The 26,720-nt window shown below is 41.8% G+C and overlaps 1 pseudogene; it reads right to left on the bottom strand.

Annotated features, from left to right (window-relative positions):
* Window positions 1-5,815: 5,815 nt before the first annotated feature.
* On the bottom strand, window positions 5,816-26,420 carry LOC133763152 (hydroxymethylglutaryl-CoA synthase, cytoplasmic-like; annotated as a pseudogene).
* Between the last annotated feature and the right edge of the window lie 300 nt (window positions 26,421-26,720).

Below are 26,720 nucleotides of genomic sequence, written 5' to 3'. Positions count from 1 at the left end.
CTCCTGCAGTCTCCCACTGGGTTGCCAAGTTAGATGCTAATCTCCTGTTATTTCACCCCTCCCCACAGAGTCAGGTTTTTCTGCTAGGCTCAGGGCCGGTGCAGACCTGAGGTCGCCCTGCTTATGACGTATGTTCAAAATGGCGCCTGCTCTGTCTTGCTCGCCTTTGAGAGGTGAGTGGAGAGAGAGAAACTTGTGTCCGTATCAGTCACTTTTTTTATTTTTTTTCTCTCTCTTCTAGTTAGCCTGGTGAACTTTTCCCCACGGAGTTTCAAGCCTCGTTCCCTCTAGCCTCCTCTTTCCGCTTGCCTGCTGGTATCTCGGGCTATGGAGGTTCGGCTCACCTTGCGTTCCAGCGCTGGTGCGTTGAGTCTGCCGCTGGTGTCCCGAACTTGGGCTCCCATGCTCTCCACGCAGGTCCACTGTGAATCACTAGTTCCGGAAGAGTTTCCTCTGCTGTTTCATCCCCTACTCTTCCTTGACCCTGCAGTATCTCCACTTATATTAAACTTTCTTTCCCCCCAGACTAAGTGTGCTCCCTGCCTATTCCGCCATCTTGCCGCCTCGGTTCTGTCTCCTTCATGGATTTTTTAGTGTTATATCTGACAACCTGTCTCTGAATCCAAAGAACCTGGATTTTTCCTAGGTTCTGTTCCAGAAGATGTATAGTTTTGTGTTTTAGATTTAGCTCTGTGATCAATTTCAAGTTATTTTTTGGTAAAATGTATAAGGTTAATGTCTACATTATTATTTTTGCATGTGCAAGTAAGATTATTTAATTTTTACTCTCCTGTGAAGTAACATTATTTTTGAAGAAATTTGTAAGAATATATTTTAATCACTGAAGACATGAGAAACAATTTTTTTCTAGTAAGCAAAATCTCTCCAGCTATGTGAAGCAATATTATCAGAACATAGCATTATTTACCAGTGAAGCATTTTGACATTTTTGTATATATTTTAGGATGATTATGGAAGACTGTGAAATGGTGTATATGGTTTACAGCTGGTGTCTTTCCCAACTAAAACCTCCAAACGTTTTGTTCAAACAGTTGTGCTGTTTTGTAACTTCCATTTTTATCCATTCCATGCTATGGGTCACTGGCTTGGGCAGTGCTGGAATCACTGGCTCTCCTCCTTTTCTTTTTCCTTCCTCCTTCCCCTCCTCTTTCTCTTCTTCCACCTCCTCCGTCATCATCAACTCCTCCACCTCCTCCTCCTCCATCATCATCAACTTCACCACCACCACCTCCTTCACCATCATCAACTCCTCCATCATCATCAGCTCCTCTTCCTCCTCCACCTCCTCCTCCTCCACCTCTTCCTCCATCATCATCAGCTCTTCCTCCACCTCCATCATCATCAACTCCTCCTCCTCTTCCTTCATCATCATAAACACTTCCTCTTCCTCCTCCTCTCTCTCACTCTCCATCTTCTTTTTGGAAATCACTATACTTGGCTAGCAAACCTTAACATCTGCTGACATTATTGATCCTAGGAATAAAAACATGAGATGATCTCTGAAAATATTTCTAGGCACAGAGCCCAGGCAACCCATAAAACCCATATATTTCAAACCAGGCAGATTTTGTGAAATATTTTCAGAAGTATAGTTGCCAGTGATAGGATTGTACAGGCCTGTTTCAGGGAAAAGTTTTAAAGTTCTTCTCTAAGATATATATTTTACATCCTCTCAAGCTCTTTGAAAACCAAGACCTGTTTTTTATCTCAGTGTTTTATTTTAGACTCTAGGTACATTTTTTTTTTAAGATTTTATTATTTATTTGAAAGGCAGATTTACAGAGAGAGGGAGAGGGTGAGGGCGAGGGCAAGGGCTAGGGAGAGAGGGAGAGATATATCTTCCAACTGCTGGTTCACTCTCCAGATGGCCACAATAGCTAAAGCTGAGCTGATATGAAGCCAGGAGCTTCTTCTGGGTCTCCCAGGCGTGTGCACGGGCCCAAGGACTTGGGCCATCTTCCACTGCTTTCCTAGGCCATAGCAGAGAGCTGGATCAGAAATGAAGCAGCCAGGACTCGAACTGGTGTCCATATGGGATGCCGGCACTGCAGGAGGCGGCTTTATCTGTTACATTCTTATTAGCAGTAATGTAGCCATTTACATTATGACAGTTTGCTTAGCATTGAGCCAAATTATCTGAAAGATAAACTTGATGATTTGTCTTTTAAAAATATGACTTAAACTACAAGGTAGAAATGGGGTCATGTTGTACTTTTAATAAGTTTAATACATAAATCTACAATTAATGATCATATCTGTATAAAATACATAATATGTTGGGTTCATAGTGAAATAATTAATGAACAATTTAATATCTAATTTCTGAATTTTGATTCTCCTATTCTTTGTAGGATATATTTTTTACCAGTTATGTCTTGTGTGGTTCCCCACGTACCCCTGCCTCATTTTTTGCCTTCAGTGTGAAAGCACTATATCTGGATTTTACAAAATAAACAAGACAGACCCAGCAATTTGACAGGCCCATCCACCTGTGGCCCCCAAACAGTGTGTTCATAGCAGCATCATTTGTAATAGCCCCAGTTGGAAAATCCTCAGGTATCAATTTACAGGAGACTGGGTAAATAAATTGTGATATATTAATACACTGTGATACTATGTAAGATTGAAAGTGAAACGGTGCTTTGGCACGGTGGGTTAAAGCCCCTGCCTGCCGTGCTGGCATCTCATATGGGCGCTGGTTCAAGTCCCAGCTGCTCCTCTTCCAATCCAGCTCTCTGCCGTGGCCTAGGAAAGCAGTGGAAGATGGCCCAAGTCCTTGGGCCCCTGCACCCACTTGGGAGACCCAGAAGAAGCTCCTGACTCCTGGCTTTGGATTGGTGCAGCTCTGGCCGTTGCGGCCATCTGGGGAGTGAACCAGCAGATGGAAGATCTCTCTCTCTCTCTCTCTCTCTCTCTCTCTCTCTCTCTCTCTCTCTCTCCCTCTCCCTCCCCCCTCCTCCCCTCCCCCTTCCTCTCTCCCGCTCCCCCCTCTCTCCTCTCTCCCTCTCTCTCCCTCTCCTCTCTCTATAACTCTGACTTTCAAATAAATAAACCTTAAAAAAAAAAAAGAAAGTGAATGATTTACAACTATAAACAACATGAACAAAACTCAAAATAAATATAGGAACTTTGAAGACAGGTCAGTCAATGTGTACTTTGCAACAATCCATAGACTATGTGATTTTTCCTATATGCATATACATTAGGTTTTAGTAACATGCTAAATAAAGAAAGGCTACGTTTAAATCAACTTTAGCTCCAGTGAAGGCAGCTTTTAATAAGTGGCAGTTAAAATAAGGGGATAGAAAGTTTGGGGCAGCTCTGGTGGTAAATATGTTGAGGGTTAGTTTATTTAATAAAGATTATATTTAATTACACTATGTATTTTACATTTGAGAAATTATTTTTAATGAATTATCCTGTTTACATAAATGTAAAATACTAGTTTCTCACTGTTGGAAATGCATAATCATCATCGTTTTATTAAAATGATATTCATGCTATTAGGAAAGCAACTATTAAATATTTGAATTAATGAGGAGTAAGCATTTAGCCTAGTGGTTAGGATGCCTGCCTCCTGCATATGAATGCCTGAGTTCAATTCCTAGCTCTGGCTGCTGACTCCCAACTTCTCACCAGTGCAGATCCTGGGGGAGGCAGTGGTGATGGCTTGAGTAATTGGGTTCTCACCACCCTTGTGGGAGACCTGAATTGCGTGCCCAGCGCCTGGCTCTGTTGTGAGCACTGGGGAGTGGTAAGTTCCCACCTACTGAGATGGGAACTCACTCACTCACTCACTCACTCAGTCTCTCTCAAATAAATTAAAAATAACAAAAAAAGGTTTAAAAACATATAACTCATTGAAACCATTGTATGAGTGGGACAGGGATGGTTCTTTAAAAGTTTCAATGACTTAGCTTTGTGTACCAGACAAAATTCTGATTTCTTGGAAGCAGATAAGGACCTGTGTAATTTAGATTCTTCCAGGTCCCTGTTTACCTCTTTTTCCTCAGCCCTTCCTGTCACAGTTTCTTTCTAAACTCCTCAGCTGCTAGAAGTTCCCTGAGCACTCAGGTGTTTTGCAGCCACAAGTTTTTGCCCCTGCTGTTCCTGTGCCTTTCTTTTCTCCGCTATCAGCATCATATTTCCATATTTTTGATGGCTGCTTTTCTAACACTTAACAGTATCTGAATATGCTGGGCTGTTGGTAAATTGAAGGCAGCTTGAAGACTTTATGTCTCCTGGTACACTGTATCATTTTATCTCCCTGAGTAATTGTATGTCTCTGTTTTAGGTTTTAAGATCACTAAGTATAGTGTGAGTTCTGAATTTGTCTTTTGTTTAACCCAGTACAAAGAACCTGGGGAGTTTAATAAGAGTTGAATGAATTTGATGTTTTGAATAGACACAAAAACCAGAAGCCAACTGAGTTTGTCTTTGATGTGTGTCTTGTGAATTTTTAGCTCCAAATTTACCTTCTTTGTTACATTATTATAGATGCAAAAGTAGTTGATGTTATTTTTAGTGTATTTTGTGGGTAGATGTTAGGCAGTGGGAGAAAACTAAGCAAGTTAAGGGATTTTATTCTGGAAAATTTACAGAGAAGTTTTAAAAAGAAAACAATAGCAGCTAGTACATGTTAGGTCCAGAACCGTAGTGTGTATTGTGGAAAAATGTTTTACATACTGATCCCTGTTTAAGTACTTTGGAGTTACCTCTTGGGAATATTTTTACTCTTTTGCTGAGCCATCAATAGGATGGTTTGATTCGTAGAAATGGATGGGGCCAGGGTAAGTGGCGTCTGAGTATTTCTAAAGGAATACAACTAGTCATCAAGTGAGAGTTGAAATGGTGTCTTTCTCTGTTAACAAGCTGCCCTCCACCTGAAGAAAACTCATGGGCACATCAGAGTTCTTGCTTGTTTTGTTGTCTTATTTGTGGCTTCATTGAGTTGTATCAAGAAACAGCACCGTCAGTCTCTGTTAAAATACTCTCTTCCTCTCTGATGTCTTTAGAAAAATTCCTCCCCATGGGGGCCCGGCGCCGTGACTCACTTGGTTAATCCTCCACCTGCGGTGCTGGAATCCCATATGGGTGCCGGATTCTATCCCGGTTGCTCCTCTTCCAGCCCAGCTCTCTGCTGTGGCCCTGGAGTGCAGTGGAGGATGGCCCAAGTGCTTGGGCGCCTGCATCTGCATGGGAGACCAGAAGGAAGCACCTGGCTCCTGGCTTCAGATTGGCGCAGCGTGGGCTGTGGGGGCCATTTGGGGAGTGAACCAATGGAAGGAAGACCTTTCTCTCTGTCTCGCTCTCTCACTGTCTATAACTCTACCTGTCAAATAAATAAAAAAAGTTTCAAAAAAGAAAAATTTCTCCCTTATGCATTGAAACATCAAACTCTATTCCTGTTGGACAGCTCCAAGCTCCAGAGGCCGTTGTGTATGAGAATGGTAGCTCAGTTCTGGACAGCTGTTTGAGCTTCAGTTGTTTCTTCATTCACCTATTCTAATTTTAGATTCTTATTTCCTGGTCAAATGGCTTCACAGAGGCAATGTAAAGTTTTGTAAACTGAAAGATTCCCCCAGATTTGCAGAACGGAGGGAGAAGACAGCGTCAGAACACTGACAAGGAGTTCTAGGGTCCTGGGAGGAAGGATATGGCAGGACATTACTGATGGGTGAATGAGAAGAAAGTCGGGGAAGGCTTTCAGATGGATGTTGAGAGTCATGAGTTGAGCAGGGAGGGGCATGTCCACCACTGGTGCTTCATCCTCTGGCTGTCTTGAACATGTCAGTTACTCTCTGGGGCTCATGGTGCTGTAGAAGTTGGCAACAGTGTAGCCAAGTGGGGAAAGGCAGGTCCCCTCGACAATGGTTGGGGGGATCTTGTGGGGACCCCTGCTTTTTGAAACATCATTGTTGCTGAACCAGAGGAGGGGCACAGCTAACTAATCTGAGCTTCAAGATAAACTCTCAAGTAGGTTAGAAAAGAGGAAATGAGATGCTTTTTAAGCTTGTCTTTATATGTATTAACTAGTGGGGTGGGTAGCGTATTTTGTTAATCTGTATTTTTGGAAGGACAAGAATTGTGATTTTTGTGGCAACACGTTTTAGACACCCCCCCCCCCCAAAGTGCTTTAACCACAATTCAAAACCACCAAATATTTGGTTTTGGACTAAATTTAGACTCTGAATTTAAATTTATTTTGATTTCTGTCATTTAAAAACAAAACAGGAAAGAGTGACTAGACAGCCGTTGGGGACTAGACTGGCTTTGCTTTTGTAAAAGGGGGATTAGGATTTGTCTGTTCTATAAAGGACACATAGCATTTAGATTAGACTTAATCTGATTGTATTGCAATACAAAGGCCATTCAAGTCAGTTTAGCATCCAGGGTCTGTAAACACCATATGACCACTGATTGGTCCAGGGAAGAGTATTAACAGGAAGATAATGATGAGTTTTAATCCAAATCCCTAAAGCACAACAGCTGTGGCTTCAAAATGAGTTTTCTTTCAGACTTCAGAAGCAGTGCTATGTATCTTACAATGTGATAAATTCAGCTTTTTTAAAAAACTGGCACAAAGAATATGCCTATTTTATTTTTATTTGATTAGGTAGTTTTCTTGTCTCAAATTTCCTTTAGAATATAATGTAGCTGTTGTCAACATGTTTGTATACTTATTTAAAATTAGGTGATCATATAACTTATTGTCCAGTGCGGGACTGTCTTGAGAGTGAGTAACCTAGGGACAAAAAGCATAAACCAGGAACCTCCTGGGCAATTTAGCATATATGGCTATCCCTTTAAAATTGTATTTTTGTGTTTCAAAAAAATCCTCCAACAAAATTATAAAGTCATACTTGGAACCAAATGTCCTTTCCAAATGCATTTCAAAATGGATAATGATTTAGAAGTGAGAAAAACAAAATGAAATAAAAACAAAACATGGGGCTTAGGCCTGTAGTCACAGTGAGCTTTTTAAATGCCAGATTTGATTAAACGTGATTCACAAGTTTTATTGTCTTCTCATGAGTCTTAAATGCATTGAATTAGTTTAGCAAGCACTTATTCTCCTTATGTTTGTGTTTTACTGATGTCATTACTCGTATTGTACCTTCTATATAGAGAGTATTTCATGGTTGTATGAGGTCGATTGTAAGGGAAGTGGATTTAGTTTTACAGTCAGCATTTGTTGGTTAACTCCCAGGCATCCCTTCTTTTTCCAAATACAGTCACCCAGTTTTCCAGCTTGCAGTCTGGGTAAGCAGGCTTTTCCTTCAGTGCCCAAAGGCCCTGACTGCCTTAAGCAATTACTGTGCTCCATCCTCTCAGCTACTGGGATGCAGACCACTTTCCTACTGGAAATGATTGTAGTCTTAGGAGGTATTGTAAATCAGCTGAATATTTACAGAAAGGCTTCGAGTGACTGTAGCACCTAAAATCACAAGGTTGGTATAAAAGATACTTTTGGTAGCATTGTTAAGCTTCTAGATTAAGCCAAACTGTCTCTAGAGGTTTTTGTTACATGAACCCATAAATTCCTTTCATTGCTCATGCCTGTTGAATTGGAGTTTTGGTTACTCACAATCAAAGACTCCATAATTAGTGAGATTTTAAAATAATTGCAAACCATATGATTAGCAAATGTTTGAAAACTATTATTTGACTTTAAAAATTATTTTTTTGTTTGAGAGGTAGAGAGAGAAAACATTAGAGACCTTCCACTGCTGATTCATTTCCCCAAGTGCCTGCAATGCATGGTGTGTATGACATGTCGGGAGAAGCCAGAAGCCAGTATCACAATTCAGGTCTCCAACATGGAGGTTTGGGGGTCAGGAACCTGACTACTTGAGCCATCACCTGCTGTCTCACAGGCTGTGTGTGCATTGGCAGGACCCTAAAGTAAAGAGCTGAAGCCAGGAACCGAACCCACGGCTTTGATTTGGGATGCAGACATCTTAACCATGTCCACTCTGATTTCTAGCGTAGCAATGCTGTGCCATTTCTGTGATTGATACACAAAGGTCTTAGAGGCTGAGTGTTAGATTAGTGAGGTAGAGAGAGGATGGACTGCACACTGCAAGGAAGACCATCCCATCAGGATGCACCCTACAGAAAAAGAGTGGGGGCAAAAAAAGAAAGGAATACTAAGGAAAATATATTACAGACATATTTGATGGTGAACCAAATATATTTTTTTTTTTATTCGAAAGGCAGAGTTACAGAGACAGAGAGACAGAGACCTTTGATCCACTGCTTCACTCCCTAAATGGTGACGATGGTCAGGGCTGGGTCAGGCTGAAACCAGGAGCCAGGGGCTTCTTCCAGGTCTCCCACATGAGCAGCAGGATCCCCAAGCACTTGGGCCATCTTCTGTTGCTTTTCCCAGACTGTTACCGAGAACCGGATCAGAAGTAGAGCATTCAGGACACAAATAAAGGTGGCATCCCCGGCAGTGCCTTTACCTTCTGTGTCCCTTAGGCCAGTCCCCAATGAAACAAATTTTGACAAAAATCTAAGGGCGATTTAAAAATTAGCTCAGCTTTGTGGACTTTGATACCTGAAAAAGATAGCTAGTATAAAATTAAATTTGTCAAATCCACTATCTTCACTCTTACCTATAACTAAAATTCATCTGTTGATGAGGCTAGAACTACAGGTATGTAATGGAGCATAGCAATTCTATGCAGTATTTTATGATAAGTGAAAAGTTTGATTTGTGGGGACAAGATCGAGGCAAAAGAACGAGTCTCACTCTTGTCACCTCAACCACTTTATCTCATTTATGGAATCAATGTTAGCAAGTTGGAATATTTCTTTGCCTGGGACTTTATGACCAGCGTAAACTTACCTTTGGATTCATTATGAGTTTTGAGCTCTTGAACACTATATTGCTTTTTTTCCATCCCCAAATGGAGAGAACCCATCTGTAGAGAAAATTTTCCATACACAGGCTGCAACCTGCTTTTTTTCCCCTCATAACTTCCAAAGTTATATAATCAGTAACAGAACTCTCATATCTTCAGAACCCTATTTTCAGAAAATGTTTACAAAAAGCCCGAGACTGTTGCCATGCTTTAGATGTAATGGATGGCTTATTCCCACAAGCCTAGAATTCTTGTTTTGATGTGTTCATTTTTGTGTGCAAAATAATAATTCTTTACAATGGAAAAAGGTGCAGTAGTCCAATAATTTTAATTTTTAAGGCTTGTGATCAGAGATCTTTGGCCTTTTACTTAAGGGAGATGTGTAAGTTCTCTTTGTCCTATATTCATCTCAGGTGGCATTCACATGCTGACCTTAGATCCAGGTTCAAATTCAGAAATCCAGGGAGTGTTTTCAGGTTTAGTGTGCCGAGCTGCCATTCAGAGTGCAGGTGCCTTTCAGGGCTTGGGAGAGGTGCCTTCCCCACCAGATTCTCTTGACCACCAAAGTCTGTGTTGCTGCTGCTGCTGGTAGCTGAGATAATACCATATCAGACAGAATATTACAAATCTCATCATTATTAGCTTCATGCTGTCTTTGAATGCTAATGTGCTTTACCCAAAGAAATTGGTTTTGCATGTTAGAAAAAGGCCTTTAGTAAAAACTGGTTTGATATAGAGTGGTGTAGTAAGCTCCACAACTTAAGAACTCTAAATGGTAGAATGGTCTTACACGTGGGCAATGTATGGTTAAGAAGAGTAGCAGGCAATCTTCTTTGAAGAGGAGGCAAAATAAACCTGGAAAGGAAACCAAAAGGCTCTTAGTGTACCCGTCCCCAATGTCTTTCATAAATCACCGTTCTCAGTGGATTTATTTAACTTCTTACGTTAGAATAATATGCATTTTAGGAATATGTGATGTAGAAAGTTTGCTTTTGTGGAAAATCAGGAATTTCAATTACTTGCATAGTGAGCATTCTGCAGACTTCTTTGGTGTTGGTCATTTTCCTCCAAAGATGGAGCATGATCTTTCTTGCTTTTGTTTTTCACAGGAAGCCTTGTGCTATGCAGTGGAATATAGTGAATTCTTGGCATATGTTGTTGCTAATGAATTACCTCAACTTCGTTTCTGTGGACACTGTACAGGCTTTCCCCCCCCTTGTAGCCTCTTTTGTCACTGCGGTCACATTTATGATTTATGAACCATAGCAAGTCATTAAGATAATAAGAATTAGGAGAAAAATATTTTCCCTGGGGATTGTACTTGGAATATGTCATTAATCACATTCTGCAAGAACTACAGTCAAGGTAGAACTTGGAATCCTAGTTTCTCTGACACCTGCGGAAGAGGGGTAAACAGGTTATCATGTGATCCATCTTGTGTGAAATGTGTCTTTGCAAAATGGCTTGATAAGGAATGACATCTTAAAATTGCCTCTGATTTTGATCTCAAAGGTCTGAAAGTGTCCTGTGAAAGTGTCGTAGCCAAAGTGGAAGTCATTTTCTACAAGTATTGTTTTTACTTGCATGTATTTTTTTTTTAAACCAAGGGCTATAAAACAAATATTAAAACAACCGAACACTGAGATGGAAGCTTTACTTATTTCTCCGCAGCCTATGCCTTGTTCCCAGCCTCCTGAACTCTCCTCACATCCTTTGCTGGAGGAAATCCATATTTCCAGGACCATATTTTAAATTGGTAAAGTGAACATTTCTGATGGTAAAGGCCTTTAAAGAATTTCTACCATGAGAATTGTTTTATTTGCCCCCAAATGTCAACACGTTTGATGACTATGAAATGTTGTGGGCAGACGGTAAGAGAGGGAGGGTGTGGCAGAGGTCTTATACCTTGACCCTCAGGAATTTGTGTCCAGTGTGCCCTGTGCCCTTACACCTACAGTACAACTCAAGGACTAGCTGTGAAGATTAGCAGTCTTTCCTTCAATACACACTTTGTGAAGAAAAAGAGAAATGTGTCTCTTAGGAAACATTTGCAAATATTTCCAATTGAAATCTCTTTTCAATTTTGACAGTTGAAGTGCATAAATAGAAAATTTTGTAGTTGTTTCTAGAATAGAATAGGAAAAAGAAATGTGGAGTAGGTGGAGCCTTACTAATACCTAATAATCTCACCAGAGTTTTAATATCTTAGATAGAGCCTCCATTCACAAAATTCCTCTTCCAGACTTAGAATATTCTCAGAGAAAGCAAACATCCGCCCTCCCTCCCCCAACTCTTGTAAAACTCTGAAAATTTCTACAGTAAATAGTTAAAACTACCATGTCAATGAGGAACTAAAATACAGTTGTAGACTGTTAAGAAAGTAATTAGAGAAGAAAACTGCATATCTGATTTATGGTTACAGTCAAAAATTTTTTCTTCTTTTTAAAAATATTTATTTATTTACTTGCAAGTCAGAGTTACACAGAGAGAGAAGGAGAGGCCAGGGTGGGGGTGGGGGGTCTTCCATCTGCTGGTTCACTCCCCAGTTGGCTGTAGCGGCTGGAGCTGAGCTGATCTGAAGCCAGGATCCAGGAGCTTCTTCCCAGTCTCCCACGAGGGTGTAGGGGCCCAAGGACTTGGGCCATCTTCTACTGCTTTCCCAGGCCATGGCAGAGAGTGGGATTGGAAGTGGAGCAGCCAGGACTTGAACCAGCGCCCATATGGGCTTCCAGCACTGCAGGTGGTGGCTTTACCCACTATGCCACAGTGCTGGCCCTCAAAACTCTTTTTCTAGACAAATTCAAAATGCTAGAAGATTTTATTGTTTAAAAGGAATTTTAAACAATTTTATTGTTCTAAAGAGAAAGGCAGCCTTGGTTATTCCCAGTCTGATGAAGGGGCCTGTGCAGCTAGAGCTCTGGGGAAGAATGCCTCCCCTGGAGAACTTAGATGCTCTTCCACATTTCTCTTGGGGTTTGTAAAACCTGGTGCCAGCCTTGAGGATAAAATCTTCCTCTCCTTCCTGTTGGGCAGACAGATGGTGAGTGGTCTGTGTGTGGTGCACTCCTTCCCAGCCAGCTCAGTAGAGCGAGGCAGAATGAACTGACCGGAAGTGTGTTGCAACAATTGAAATGAAATCGTAACCCAGAATACTGTCAGTGCTTCCTGGGCCTTAGTTTTAAAAGTAAAAGCATTCCTGGCAAGGATATCTTTCATGTTTACGTTTACACAACAGAAGGAGACTTAACTGTGAATGCTCAGAAATTATTTATCTGTTAAGCCCTACTTTAAAACAAACTGATGTTTAATCAAAAGACATCAATCAATTGTAATATTGATTTAAAGAGCTGTTTAGTGAAGGAAAAGAATCTTAACAGATTATTTTAAACAGAAAGAAAAATAGCATTCTGCTAACTTATAAAGTAGTAATGTTTAAATTGATTGAATTCTCCAAGCACTACTGCTAAGTCATGGTAGGGTATTTTTCACACATAATTTACACTGAGGTTAATTAAGACACTGGAAGGAACTTGCTCTATGGAGGAAAGGCCAGTGTTAATAAAACTCTATGTGATGATTACGAAGCCCCGCCATCACACAGGATGTAGGGAGATGGAGTCTCTGCAGTGCTTGCTGACACACGTACACAGACACACATGCTTACTCACTGACGCATTGACACTCACACACACATTCAGTCTGCTGTACACTGACAGATTCCTCCCCACCCCCAGTACGGCTTGCTTTCTCAAGCTAATGGACATATATACACAAATTCTTAGCTCACTGTATCTGCACCTCATAAAAATGTCTGCTAACATACATATACACTTTCTCTAATGTTGACACATACTTTCTCTCACAAGACAACACACACACATACACACACACACAAGTGATGCCGGCACAAACACAGCTATGCTCTGGTTTTTTTGTTTTTTCTCTCCTCACCTTTTGTAGCTGACTTATTATGACTTTTCTGTCTTTGGCTTATGTGTTCTTGATTCTGACTTTGAGCTGAGTGACTCAGACCAGTTACTTCATTTGATGACACTTGGAGTGAGATTGCTGATTCTGGCTCATTTTTCTTCCTTGTATGTAGTTTAAGTGAAAGAACTTGATGAACTTATTCTGCTTTAATATGTGAATGTTAATGTAAGTAGATGAGAAAATTGCCTTTCATCCATGTTTGTTGAGTTTATAGGGTCACAGGACAGATTCGTAAAGAAAATATCATGACCTTTAGGAAGCAATTCTCTATTTTGCAATATTGCAAATAATTGTTTATTTTGTATCAGTTTGTGCTGAGTTGTGTTTTTATTGATAATGACAGTCAGCTGATTAAGAAATACTTGGTGTTTGGGGGCCAGCATTGTGGCACAGTGAGCTGAGCTGCTGACCTGCAGAACTGCATGCCTTATCAGAGTGCCAGTTCAAGTCCTGGCTGCTCTGCTTTCAGTCTATCACCCTGGGAAAGTCAATGGAAGAAGACAGCCACAGAAATAGGAGATGCAAGTGGAAGTTTGTGTTTCTGGTGTCAGCCTGGGCCAGCTCCATCTATTGTGAGCACTGGGGAGTAAACCAGCAGATGGAAGATATTCTCTCCCTGTTTCCTTCTTCCTCTCCCTCTTGTCTCTGTTACTTTGCCTTTCAAATAAATAAATAAATCTTTTAAAAAATACAGATGCATTTATTTATTTATCTGAGAGAGAGAGAGATCTTCATCTGCTCATTCACTCCTCAAATGACCTCAATGGCCAGGACTGGGCAAGGTTGAAGCTAGGAGGCATGAGCTTCTTCCCAATCTCCCAAATGGGTGCAGGGGCCCAAGCACTTGGGCCGTTCTCTGCTGCTTTCCCAGGCACATTAGCAAGGAGCTGGATAGAAAGTGGAGCAGCCGGGTCTTGAACCAGCATCCATATGAGATGCTGGTGTCACAGGTGGCGGCTTTACACACTATGCCACAGTGCTGGCCCCAATAAAGGCATCTGTATTTAAAAAAAAAAAAAAGGAAAGAAGAATACTTAGTATTTCTGTAGGGGGTTGAATGACAAAGTAGGCAGTTGACTGGCTTTTCTGGAGTTGAGAATTTTCTGTGTAAGGACAGATGGGTTATCTCTCTTCCATTTTCAACAGAGTTGAAAATGTCAACTGTTCTTCATAGTAAAAGCTCCACTTCTGTGTGTTAAAGATTGGGAAGCAGCCTTGAATGCTGTGTTTCTTCAGGAAAACCAAGGGATCACACTTCGGAGATTTTGTTACTAGTGAAGGAGAAAAAGGGGAAAATCTCCCCCCATAAATCACATCAGTCCATTGGTACATTTCTTGTAAAAAAAATTGAAATGAGAGAATGGTAGTGATGGTATAATACATTATATCCTGGAAGGCCCTACTAATGTTTCTGAAATACCATGTTTAAAAATTGTGAGATTTAAAACATTTTATTTTAATAAGGATCACCTTATTTTTAAAGAAATATTTATTTATTTGGAAGAGTTATGAAGAGGGGGAGGTGAAGAAACAGAGAGAGGTTGAGAAAGGTGTTCTGTCTTCTGGTTTACTCCCCAGATGGCCACAACGGCCAGGCTAGGCCAAGCCAAAGCCAGGAGCCAGGAGCTTCTTCCAGGTCTTCCACAGGTTACCAGGGTCCAAACACCTTGGCCATCTTCTGTTGCTTTTCCCAGGCCATTAGCAGGAAGCTGGACCAGAAGTGGAGCACCCATATGGGATACCAGCCTCGCAGGCGGCAGCTTTACCCATGGTGCCACAATGCTGGCTGCATGAGTTACTTTCTTAGTTTTGCTATTTGAGTGAGAAAAATTGGGGAAATGTTGAACTTCTGTTTGAGGAAGCCCGTACTTGGTGGGGTCTCTAGAGAAATGAACCATCACCCATGTGGGAACCTAAGCAGAAGATCCTCCCTCCTTGGAGCAGGAGCCTGATTTTGTGGGGGCTTTAGGGCCTCATCTTTACTTTGGTTGTAACGAGTAGTCTGAAGAGTTAGGAACAGAGACGTGACATGATCTGGTTTTGGTTCTTTGAAGAATTACCTTGGATACAGCCGAGAGAACAGACTGTGAAGGCTAAGAGATGAGGGAAAGGCCCTGTGGGGGACCAAAGTGTTTCAGATAGGAGGTGAATGAACGCTTGCTCTAGGATGCAGGTAGGGAGAAGTGGTTAGATCTGGGTATATTTTGAAAATTAACAAAAGTCAAAAACCAAATGCTGGCAAGGATGTGTTTATATTCCACCAAAAGTGGAATCATTATGGAAGGACAGAATGGAGATTCCTCAGAAATAGATCTACCATATGACTCAGCCATTCCACTCCTGGGAATTTACCCAAAGGGTAAGAAATCAGCATATGAAAGAGTTATCTGTACCCCCATGTTTATAGCAGCTCAACTTACAATGTCTAATATATAGGGTCAATCCAGATGTCCATCAGCTGATGACTGGATGAAGAAATTGTGGTATCTTACACAGTGGAATACTGCTCAGCTGTACAGTGGATGAAATCCATTCCCAACAAAGTGGATGCAATTGGACACCGCTGTGCTTAGTGAAATAAGCCAATCCCAAGAAGACAAATACCATGTTTTCCTTGGTTTGTGGTAGCTGATGTACAGAGTACAAAAAAATGTAATGAATGAGTAAAATTGACATTTTGAGATTTGATTATTGTTTATAGCCCTTGTCCTCTTGAGGAACAGTGTTTTTTCTGCCTACTACTTGCTGAATTCTTTCTCGTGGAGGGTTAGACTTGTGATTATAAAGTAAATTGAAAGTATGGATTGTAAAAATTTAAAAAGAAGGAGGAGAGAGCATAGGGTTAGAAGATCATCATGTTCTTTAAACTGTATGTAAGAAACACATGGAATTTGTTCCCCTTGTAAATAAATGTTAAAAAGAAAAATAGGCCAGCGCCGAGGCTCAATAGGCTAATCCTCCGCCTGTGGCGCTGGTACACCGGGTTCTAGTCCCGGTTGCCCCTCTTCCAGTCCAGCTCTCTGCTGTGGCCCGGGAGGGCAGTGGAGGATGGCCCAAGTCCTTGGGCCCTGCACCTGCATGGGAGACCAGGAGAAGCACCTGGCTCCTGCCTTCGGATCAGCGTGGTGCGCTGGCTGCAGCAGCCACTGAGGGGTGAACCAATGGTAAAGGAAGACTTTTCTCTCTGCCTGTCTCTCTGTCTAACTCTGCCTGCCAATAAATAAATAAATAAATAAATAAACAAACAGATTTCGAAATATAAAAATAGTTTGTACGTAAGGAAATGAAGAATTCAAAAACTCATAGTCACCTATAAATTTCATTTCTCAGAGATGATCATTATTATGTTCACTTATGTTTTCTTTTTTCTTTTTTTTTTATTAAAGATTTATTTATTTGAAAGAGTTACACAGAGAGAAAAGGAGAGGCAGAGAGAGGGAGAGGTGTTTCATCCGATGGTTCACTCCCCAAATGGCCGCAATGGCTGGAGCTGCACCGATCTGGAGCCAGGAGTTTCTTCTGGGTCTCCCAAGTGGGTGCAGGGGCCCAAGGACTTGAGCCATCTTCTACTGCTTTCCCAAGCTAAAGCAGAGAGCTGGATCAGAAGTGGAGCAGCCGGATCTCAAACTGGCCCCATATGGGAGACTGGCGCTTCAGGCCAGAACTTTAACCGGCTGTGCCACAGCGCCGGCCCCCACTTGTATTTTCCATTCAGTTTTTTCTTTTTCTTTTTTTTTTGACAGGCAGAGTGGACAGTGAGAGAGAGACAGAGAGAAAGGTCTTCCTTTTTGCCGTTGGTTCACCCTCCAATGGCCGCCGCGGTAGCGCGCTGCGGCCGGCGCACCGCGCTGATCCGATGGCAGGAGCCAGGTACCTCTCCTGGTCTCCCATGGGGTGCAGGACCCAAGGACTTGGGCCATCCTCCACTGCACTCCCTGGCCACAGCAGAGAGCTGGCCTGGAAGAGGGGCAACCGGGACAGGATCGGTGCCCCGACCGGGACTAGAACCCGGTGTGCCGGCGCCGCAAGGCGGAGGATTAGCCTAGTGAGCCGCGGCGCCGGCCTCCATTCAGTTTTTTCTATCTATTTTTACCAATTAGGATCCAGCTATATATAGACATTTAAATTTTTTACAGTAATATCATAATATTGTGATAAATAATCTTGTAAATACCTAGTAAAATAGCTAGAATGTTTGATCTTGTGATGTGCTATGATTTATGTAGTCATGTATTATAGAATTTTTGTCTAGTTTCTATTTTTAGATTACTTAAAAAATTTTTTTTATTGATTATTTAATTGTTTGAAAGGTAGAGAGAGCAAGATCTTCCTACTGCAGGTTCATTCCACAAATATCTCCAATAGTTAGGGCTGGGCCAGGCCAAAGTCAGGGGCCTAGAACTCAATCCAGGTCTCCTACACAGTTGGCAAAGACCCAAGGACCCCAGCCATCACCTTCTGTCTTCCAGGATGCGCATCAACAGGAGACTGGGGTGAGAAGCAGAGCAAGAACTGAAAACTAGAACTCCAACATGGAATGAAGGCATCTTCGCTGCTGCACCAAATACCCTCCTCTGGGTTCTGTTTTTGATATAGATAAAATTAGATGAATTTCTTTGTGCAGAAATACTACAGATTCTTTGCTACATCTGCAGGAAATTGCTGTGTCAAAGAATCTCTCCTGGTTTATGGCTCTTGTTAGATATTGCCAGATTGTTTTTTAAAAAAAAAAGTGATTTTGCCAGTTTATAGTCTGCTAAAAGTGATTCATTGGATTCTTTTCAATTTTGAGAGCTTTTAAAAATTATTTTATGAAACAATTCTTGATAGTTTGACAGGTTAGTGTTATCTAATTTCTTTTTTTAAGCATTTGTTAATTTTTCTTTTAAAAATTTTTATTAAAAAAAGAGAACAAATTACATGTATATTTTTTTTAAGATTTATTTATTTGAAAGGCAGAGTTAGAGAGAGAAGGTGAGACAGAGATCTTCCATCTGCTGTTTCACGCCACCAATGGCTGCAACAGCTAGGGCTGAGATAAACTGAAACCAGGAGCCAGGAGCTTCCTCCTGGTTTCCCACATGGGGGCAGGAGCCCAAGCAGTTTGGCCGTTTTCCACCGCTTTCCCAGGCACATTCCAAGGAGCTGGATAAAAAGTGGAGCAGCTGGGACTTGAACTGGTGCCCATATGGGATGTTGGCATTGCAGATGGTGGCTTTACCCACTGTGCCATAATACTGGCCCCCATGCATTTCTTAATATGTATTTATTTATTTATTTATTTATTTATTTATTTTTTGATAGAGTGGATAGAGAGAGAGAGAAAGGTCTTCCTTTTTGCCATTGGTTTACCTTCCAATGGCCACTGCGGCCAGCGCATCTCGCTGATCCGAAGGCAGGAGCCAGGTGCTTCTCCTGGTCTCCCATGCAGGTGCAGGGCCCAAGGACTTGGGCCATCCTCCACTGCCTTCCCGGGCCATAGCAGAGAGCTGGCCTGGAAGAGGGGCAACCGGGATAGAATCTGGCGCCCCAACCGGGACTAGAACCCGGTGTGCCGGCGCCGCAAGGCGGAGGATTAGCCTATTGAGCTACGGCACTGGCCTTTAATATGTATTTAGTTACTAGAGGGTGAACTTCCTATTACACGTGTACATCAGTTATTTATTTTTCTTTTTTTAAAGATTTTATTTATTTATTTGACAGGTAGAGTTACAGACAGTGAGAGAGAGAGAGACAGAGAGAAAAGTCTTCCTTCTGCTGGTTCATTTCCCAAATGGCTGCAATGGCCGGAGCTGCGCCGATCCTAGCCAGGAGCCAGGTGCCTCCTCCTGGTCTCCCATGTGGGCGCAGAGGCCTAAGCACTTGGGCCATCTTCTACTGCTTTCAAGTAGAGAGCTGGATTGGAAGAGGAGCAGCCAGGACTAGAACCAGTGCCCATATGGGATGGCGGTGCCACAGGTGGAGGATTAACCTACTGTGCCACGGCGCTGGCCCCCAGTTGTTTATTTTTCTTATGAATTTCTTCCAACTGTTCTTTGCCCAAATTTCATGTCCCTGCCCCTGACCCATGAAGTCTTGGCAGTTTTTGATTGACTTGTATGATTTATCATACTCATGTTATCAACCATTTGTTATATTTGCTACAATATTGTTTTCTAGTTTGTGGCCTTTTACTTTTATACTTCATTGATTTAAATGTTTCATGTAGTCAGATGAGCAATTTATTTTTTAACTAAGAAACCTTTTATGTAAGGTATACAAACTTCATGCATTTCATGTATACAAATTTAGGAACATAGTGATTCTTCCCATTCTACCCTCCCTCCTACCTTCACTCCCACCCTTTCCTCTCCTATTCCCATTCTTACTTTTTTACAAAGATCTATTTTCAGTTAACTTTATACTCATAAGATAATCCCTACACTAAGTAAAGAGTTCAACACATAGTAATAAGGAAAAAAAAAAAAACCCACTGTTCCTCAACAGTCAAGACAAGGGATGTAAACAATCATGCATCTCAAGGTGTCAATTTTGCTTCTGTAGGTTACCTTTTAGGTACTCTATTAGTTACCACAGATCAAGGAGAACATACAGTATTTGTCTTTTTGGGACTGGCTTATTTCACTAAGTATAATGGTTTTCAGTTGTACTCATTTTGTTGCAAATGACAGGACTTATTAAAAAAACACAGTGAGGGCAGAATTGCAAGTTCCAAAAAGACCTAAGCAAATGCAAGAAATTGGTCTACGTTCAAAGTATTGAATTCATTGGAAACAAATGTCCGCATTTGAGGGCAGACCTTGTCAGGATTCTTTCTCAGACTCAATTAAAAATAAATTTTAAGTACATTAAGAATTAAAATAGTTTTAAAAGAACCTGTGAAAGTATTTAAATGGATATTTAATTATGGGATAATGATGTTCTTTCTAAATAAAACAAAGGTAGAAAACATCAGGATAAATTTTGGAAAATGTGACCAATTTGAAAACTTCCAACCCAGAAAAAATTAACAAAGGTAAACAAGTGACAAGCAAGGAAAATAATTTGTAACACCTGTGGAAACTAATAATTCAGAAATGTTAGAAGAGAGCACTGCTACAAATCAGCGCTTTTAAATTCCAGAAAGAATATTGACCGAAAAACATGAAAGAGTAATTTAGAAGGAGGAAATACTAATAACTCAAAAGCATTTCAAAATCCAGCTCCACTGCTTTTCAAAGGAAGTAAAATAAATGCAAACCATTAATACAGTATCTGGAAGTATATAAATGTGCTTTTCTTTTCAGCACTTTGTAGCTCATGAATGGCTCTCTTGAGTCAGTCACCATTAATCCAAGGAGCGTTTAAACTGTTTCAAACTCAGGAAAAACGACTTCCAAAATTGACTTTTAAAGCCAGATTGTTGAAGGGTAAAATTGTTTTTGTTGCTGTTTGTTTTTAATTCCCAAAGTTTCCTTTTAATGGAGTAAGATTACGTGTAGTCTTTGGAAGTGATGATGATGAAAACATTTTAGTTTATATTTATTGACATAGAGCTGCTTAATATGAAAATTAAAACTTTTTTTTTAATTAAACTTTTATTTAATGAATATAAATTTCCAAAGTACAGCTTATGGGTTACAATGGCTTCCCCCTCCCAAAACTTCCCTCCCACCCACAACCCTCCCCTTTCCCGCTCCCTCTCCCCTTCCAGTCACATCATGATTCATTTTCAATTCTCTTTATGTACAGAAGATCAGTTTAGTATATATTAGGTAACGATTTCAACAGTTTGCCCCCATATAGCAACACAAAGTGAAAAAAAAAATACTGTTGGAGTACTAGTTATAGCATTAAATAAGAGTGTACAGCACATTAAAGACAGAGATCCTACATAATATTTTTTTAAAAAAATTAATTTTCTATGCCATTTCCAATTTAACACCAGGTTTTTTTTTTTCATTTCCAATTATCTTTATATACAGAAGATCGATTCAGTATATAATTAGTAAAGATCTCATCAGTTTGTACCCACGCAGAAACACAAAGTGTAAAAATACTGTTTCAGTACTAGTTATAGCATCACTACACATTAGGCAACACATTAAGGACAGATCCCACATGGGATGTAAGTACACAGTGACTTCTGTTGCTGACTTAACAATTTGACACTCCTGTTCATGGCGTCAGTAATCTCCCTAGGCTCTAGTCATGAGTTGCCAGGGCTATGGAAGCCTTTAGAGTTCGCTGACTTTGATCTTATTCCGATAGGGTCACAGTCAAAGTGGAAGTTCTCTCCTCCCTTCAGAGAAAGGTACCTCCTTCTTTGATGGCCCCGTTCTTTCCACTGGGATCTCACTCACAGAAATCTTTCATTTAGGTCTTCTTCTTTTTTTCTTTTCCATGGTGTCTTGGCTTTCCATGCCTACAATACTCTCATGGGCTCTTCAGCCAGATCTGAATGCCTTAAGGGCTGATTCTGAGGCCAGAGTGTTGTTTAGGACATCTGCCATTCTATGAGTCTGCTGTGTATCCCACTTCCCATGTTGGATCTCTCCCTTTTTGATTCTATCAGTTAGTATTAGCAGACACTTGTCTTGTTTGTGTGATCCCTTTGATTCTTAGACCTACCCGAGCCATCGAATGTGAACTGAAATTGATCACTTGGACTAGTGAGATGGCATTGGTACATGCCACCTTGATGGGATTGTATTGGAATCCCCTGGCACATTTTTAACTCCACCATTTGGGGCAAGTCTGATTGTGCATGTCCCAAATTGTACATCTCCTCCCTCTCTTTTTCCACTCTGAAATTTAACAGGGATCACTTTTCAGTTAAAATTTAAACACCTAAGAGTAATTGTGTGTTAATTACAGAGTTCAACCACTAGTACTAGAACAACAACAACAACAACAACAACAAATACTAAAAAGGATAAAGTATTACATTGTACATCAAGAGTCAGGACAAGAGCTGATCAGGTCATTGTTTCTTATAGTAAAACTTTATAAAAGTATTATTATGTAACAAAAAAGCATATGTGCTTTTATTTTAGAAATTTATACACTAAAATAAGAATATATTCTCAAACATAAGAAGATGTCAATTTTTCCACATTAAAAAAAATTACTTAATGGGGCTGGTGCTGTGGCGCTACAGGTTAAAGCTCCGGTCTGCATCGCTGGCATCCTGTGTGGGTGCCGGTTCGAGTCCTGGCTGCTCTGCTTCTGATCCAGTTCTCTGCTGTGGCCTGGGAAAGCAGTGGAAGCTGGCCTGAGTCCTTGGGTCCCTGCGCCTGCGTGGGAGACCTGAAAGAAGCTCTTGGTTCCTGGCTCCGGTTCAGCACAGCTCTGGCCATTGTGGCTGTTTGAGGAGTGAACCAGCGGATGGAGGTCCTCTTTCTCTTTGCCTCTGCTTCTCTGTAGCTCTGCCTTTCAAGTAAAAATCTTAAAAAAAAAAAAGACTAGAATATCTGCTTTTTTTCAGGCAGAAACACATGATTCATTTTATTGTTTTTTTTTTTAACTTTTATTTAATGAATATAAATTTCCAAAGTACAGCTTATGGATTACAATGGCTTCCCCCCCCCAATAACCTCCCTCCCATCTGCAACCCTCCCCTTTCCTGCTCCCTCTCCCCTTCCATTCACATCAAGATTCATTTTCATTTCTCTTATATACAGAAGATCAGTTTAGTATATATTAAGATTTCAAGAGTTTGCCCCCACATAGCAACACAAAGTGAAACATATGTTTGAGTACTAGTTATAGCATTAAATAACAGTGTACAACACATTAAAGACAGAGATCCTACATGAGGAGTAAGTGCACAGTGACTCCTGTTGTTGACTTAACAATTTGATGCTCTTGTTTATGGCGTCAGTAATCTCCCTAGGCTCTAGTCATGAGTTGCCAAGGCCATGGAAGCCTTTTGAGTTCACCGACTGTGATCATATCTAGACAAGGTCATAGTCAAAGTGGAAGTTCTCTCCTCCCTTCAGAAAAAGGTACCTCCTCCCTCCTCCTTTGATGACCTGTTCTTTCCACTGGGATCTCACTCGCAGAGATCTTTCATTTAGGTGGTTTTTTTTTTTTTTTTTGCCAGAGTGTCTTGGCTTTCCATGCCTGAAATACTCTCATTTTACTGTTATGAAAGCTTAACTTCATGCATACAAATGGCCAAAGAAGTATGAAGTTTCACAGAGCCCAAACATCAGTTGAGTACACAATAGAAAGCATGTTGCAAATTGGGCAATGAGAACTCCCCAAGAACAGAACAGTTTTCCAGATTACATGTCAGTAACATAAAAGTTTAAGCATTGGGGCCAGTGCTGTGGCACAGCGGGTTAAACTGCCATTTGCAGTGTTGGCATCCCATATAGGCTCCAGTTGCTGGCTGCTCCACTTCTGAACCAGCTCCCTGCTGCATCTGTGAAAGCAATGGAGGGGGATTCAAGTGCTTGGGCCCCTACGCCCATGTGGGAGACCTGAATGAAGCTCCTGGCTTTGACCTAGCTCAGCCCCTGCTGTTGTGGCCATTTGGGGAGTGAACTAGCAGATGGAAGATCTTTCTTTCTCTCTCTCTAACTCTGACTTTCAAATAAGTAAATAAATAAATCTTCAAAAAAAATTTAAGTGTCATGTAACCCTTTAAAATAATCCTCAGAGGCCGGCGCTGCGGCTCAGTAGGCTAATCCTCCGCCTTGCGGTGCTGGCACACCGGGTTCTAGTCCCGGTCGGGGCACCGATCCTGTCCCGGTTGCCCCTCTTCCAGGCCAGCTCTCTGCTGTGGCCAGGGAGTGCAGTGGAGGATGGCCCAAGTGCTTGGGCCCTGCACCCCATGGGAGACCAGGAGAAGCACCTGGCTCCTGCCATCGGAACAGTGCAGTGCGCCAGCTGCAGCGCGCCTACCGCGGCGGCCATTGGAGGGTGAACCAACAGCAAAAAGGAAGACTTTTCTCTCTGTCTCCCTCTACTGTCCACTCTGCCTGTCAAAAAAAAAAAAAAGCTATAAAATAATCCTCAGATATCCCATTTCTCCAGCTATTCCCATGCCCTCCACCTCCCATCGCTAAGCCCACCATGAAATCCTAATGTTCCCTGTTACTAATGACACCTACTTAAGGTTCTGTTACTGCAGGGCTTAGAATTATCTCAGCTGCTGTATTTGTACAAGTCTTACTGCTTCATTCAAGCCTTATCATTTGGAGGGAGGCACCCAACCTATTTGTTTATTTGAAAGGCAGAGTTACAGAGAGGCAAAGGCAGAGGAAGAGGGAAGTGTTTCATCCACTGGTTCACTCCCCAAATAGCCACAATGGCCAGGGATGGGCCAGACTGAAGCCAGGAGCCAGGAGCCAGGAGCTTCATCTGGGTCTCCCACATGGGTGCAGGGGACCAAGCACTTGGGCCATCTGCTGCAGCTTTCCCAAGTAGGGATATAGATTGGAAGTGGTGCAACTGAGACTTGAATCAATGCCCATATGGGATGCTGGTGCTGCAGGCTTTAGCTTAATCCACTGTGCCACCACACTAGCCCCTCTTCATCTACTCTAACTAGGTACCATACTTTAAGGATTTATTTTATTTATTTGAAAGGCAGAGTTACAGAAGGAGAGACAGGTCTTCATCTGCTAGTTTACTCCTCAAATGGCTGCAATGACTGGCGCTGGAGCAGGCTGAAGGCAGGAGCCAGGAGCTTCTTCCAGGATGCAGGAGCCCAAGGACTTGGGTCATCTTCCACTGCTTTCCCAGGAACATTAGCAGGGAGCTGGGAAGGTTGAGCAGCCAGAGCTCAAAACTGGCACTCATATGGGATGCTGGTGGTGCAAGCCATGGCTTTAACCTGCTCTGTCACAGCACCAGCCCCAGTACTATATTTTTTGAATCTGCTGAATACTGGGAAACATAGTTGGGCAAGTGATGAGTATCTTCTCTGAGATTGATGTTTTCAACAAAGTGCCTGTTGCCAAATGAGTGCTTGAGTCAACCCTTGATTTAAGATTAGGTAAATTGGTTATTGTTTTATCGAGAGCATGGTGTGGCATCCTGAGTAACTCTGATAGAGCACAGGGTGGAAGCCAAACCAGAACCGTAAGAGAATGCTCCAGTCCTCTTCCCTGCCGGCTGCTGAGTTGGGTACTGTTAAAGCAGAAGCCAGAGAACCATAAACTGAGGATGTGTACATATTTCCATTTTGCTGTGGTACAAGCAAAGATGCCTTTGTTTTCTAGTTAAAGAGTTTGGAACCTGCCTCCATAAATGCCTTTTCACATCTCTGTTGCAATAGGTATCTTCTATAACATCCCCAAAGCCTTCCAGGCCATTCTAGATACTGATTTTTTTTTTTTTTGTGTCTCTGTTCTGGTCATTAAGGAAGCCATTCAGCAATATCCACGCTGGAGATTTCTGAACTAGTTTACAATATGTGGAGTGAAAAGACATGAACCCCAAATCATTCAAGGTGAAACTTTTACTGCTTCTCTCTTTCTGCCACTGGGTGTGGATCTTTTCACAGTACACACAACAGCAGTGGTCTAATGCACTGAGGTAGCACTCTATGGAGAGTTTTCTGTCTGCTCTAGGATATTCAGAGAGCAAATCAGGCTTGTGAAAGTCATAGGCATGTTGCATATATGTCTCACAAAGCCCTCATTCAAAAATTTAAAGAGCTTTGGTCCATGTAGCAGAGCTATGGCTCCAAGTCCACCTATTGTTCTGGCATTTCCTGTGGCCTATATGGTGATATTTTCTGCAACCACCTTGGCATATCATCCTTCAAGAGCTGGACTCAATCCAGTCGATAGCATGGAAGATAGCAATTGCATTAGTTGTATCTGTTCCTTCTATATCTATATTATTAAGACTCTTCAAGGCTGGTGCCATGGCTCACTTGGCTAATCCTCCGCCTGCAACGCCAGCACCCCGGGTTCTAGTCCTGGTCGGGGTGCCAGATTCTGTCCCGGTTGCTCCTCTTCCAGTCCAGCTCTCTGCTGCGGCCTGGGAAGGCAGTGGAGGATGGCCTAGGTCCTTGGGCCCTGCACCTGCATGGGAGACCAGGAGGAAGCACCTGGCTCCTGGCTTTGGATCAGTGCAGCACGCCGGCCATAGAGGCCACTTGGGGGGTGAACCAATGGAAAAAGGAAGACCTTTCTCTCTGTCTCTCTCACTGTCTAACTCTGCCTGTCAAAAAAAAAAAAAAAAAAGAAAGAAAAAAAAAAGACTCTTCAAACAGCTGCATCAAATTAGTCTTCATAAATACTGATTTATTAGTGGTTGTCTTGTTCCGACTTCTAGCTGCTTCCAACCTCAGTATGATCATAGGAAATGCTATTTGTCTCCATAAGGTTTTGAACTACGGTCAGAGTTGGTGTTTTATGTATCTGTGTAGAAGCCCAGCTTAGCCTCGCCCAAGACAGTGGTATATTTTCCAGGAGCTACACCATCATATTTTTCCCACTCTGCTTGATCAACAGATTGTAAAGAAAGATAGATCTCAAGGACAAGAATTCCCACATCTTTTGGACAATAATCTATGTTTAATGGAAATGACTCAGGCATGGTGATAGAGCCACATGTATCTAGACTGTGGCTAAGGAAGGGGAGAATACACCCAAAATTACCCTTTGATAAAGAGGAAAATAGTAAGCTTTCTTGTAGAGGTCTTTCTTGTAGTGAGAGGTCTTCCATCTGCTAGTTCACTCCCCAAATGGCTGCAATGGCAAGGGCTGGGCCAGGCCAAGGCCAGGAGCCTCATCTGAGTCTGCCACATCAGTGCAAAGGGCCCAGGGACTTGGGTCATCTTCCACTGCTTTCCCAGGCACATTAGCAGGGAGCTGGATTAGAAGTGGAGCAGCTGGG

The sequence above is a fragment of the Lepus europaeus genome, chromosome 1 (assembly GCF_033115175.1).
Source record: "Lepus europaeus isolate LE1 chromosome 1, mLepTim1.pri, whole genome shotgun sequence".
NCBI classification, from domain to species: Eukaryota; Metazoa; Chordata; class Mammalia; order Lagomorpha; family Leporidae; genus Lepus; species Lepus europaeus.
This window is presented reverse-complemented; position numbering and strand designations above follow the sequence as displayed.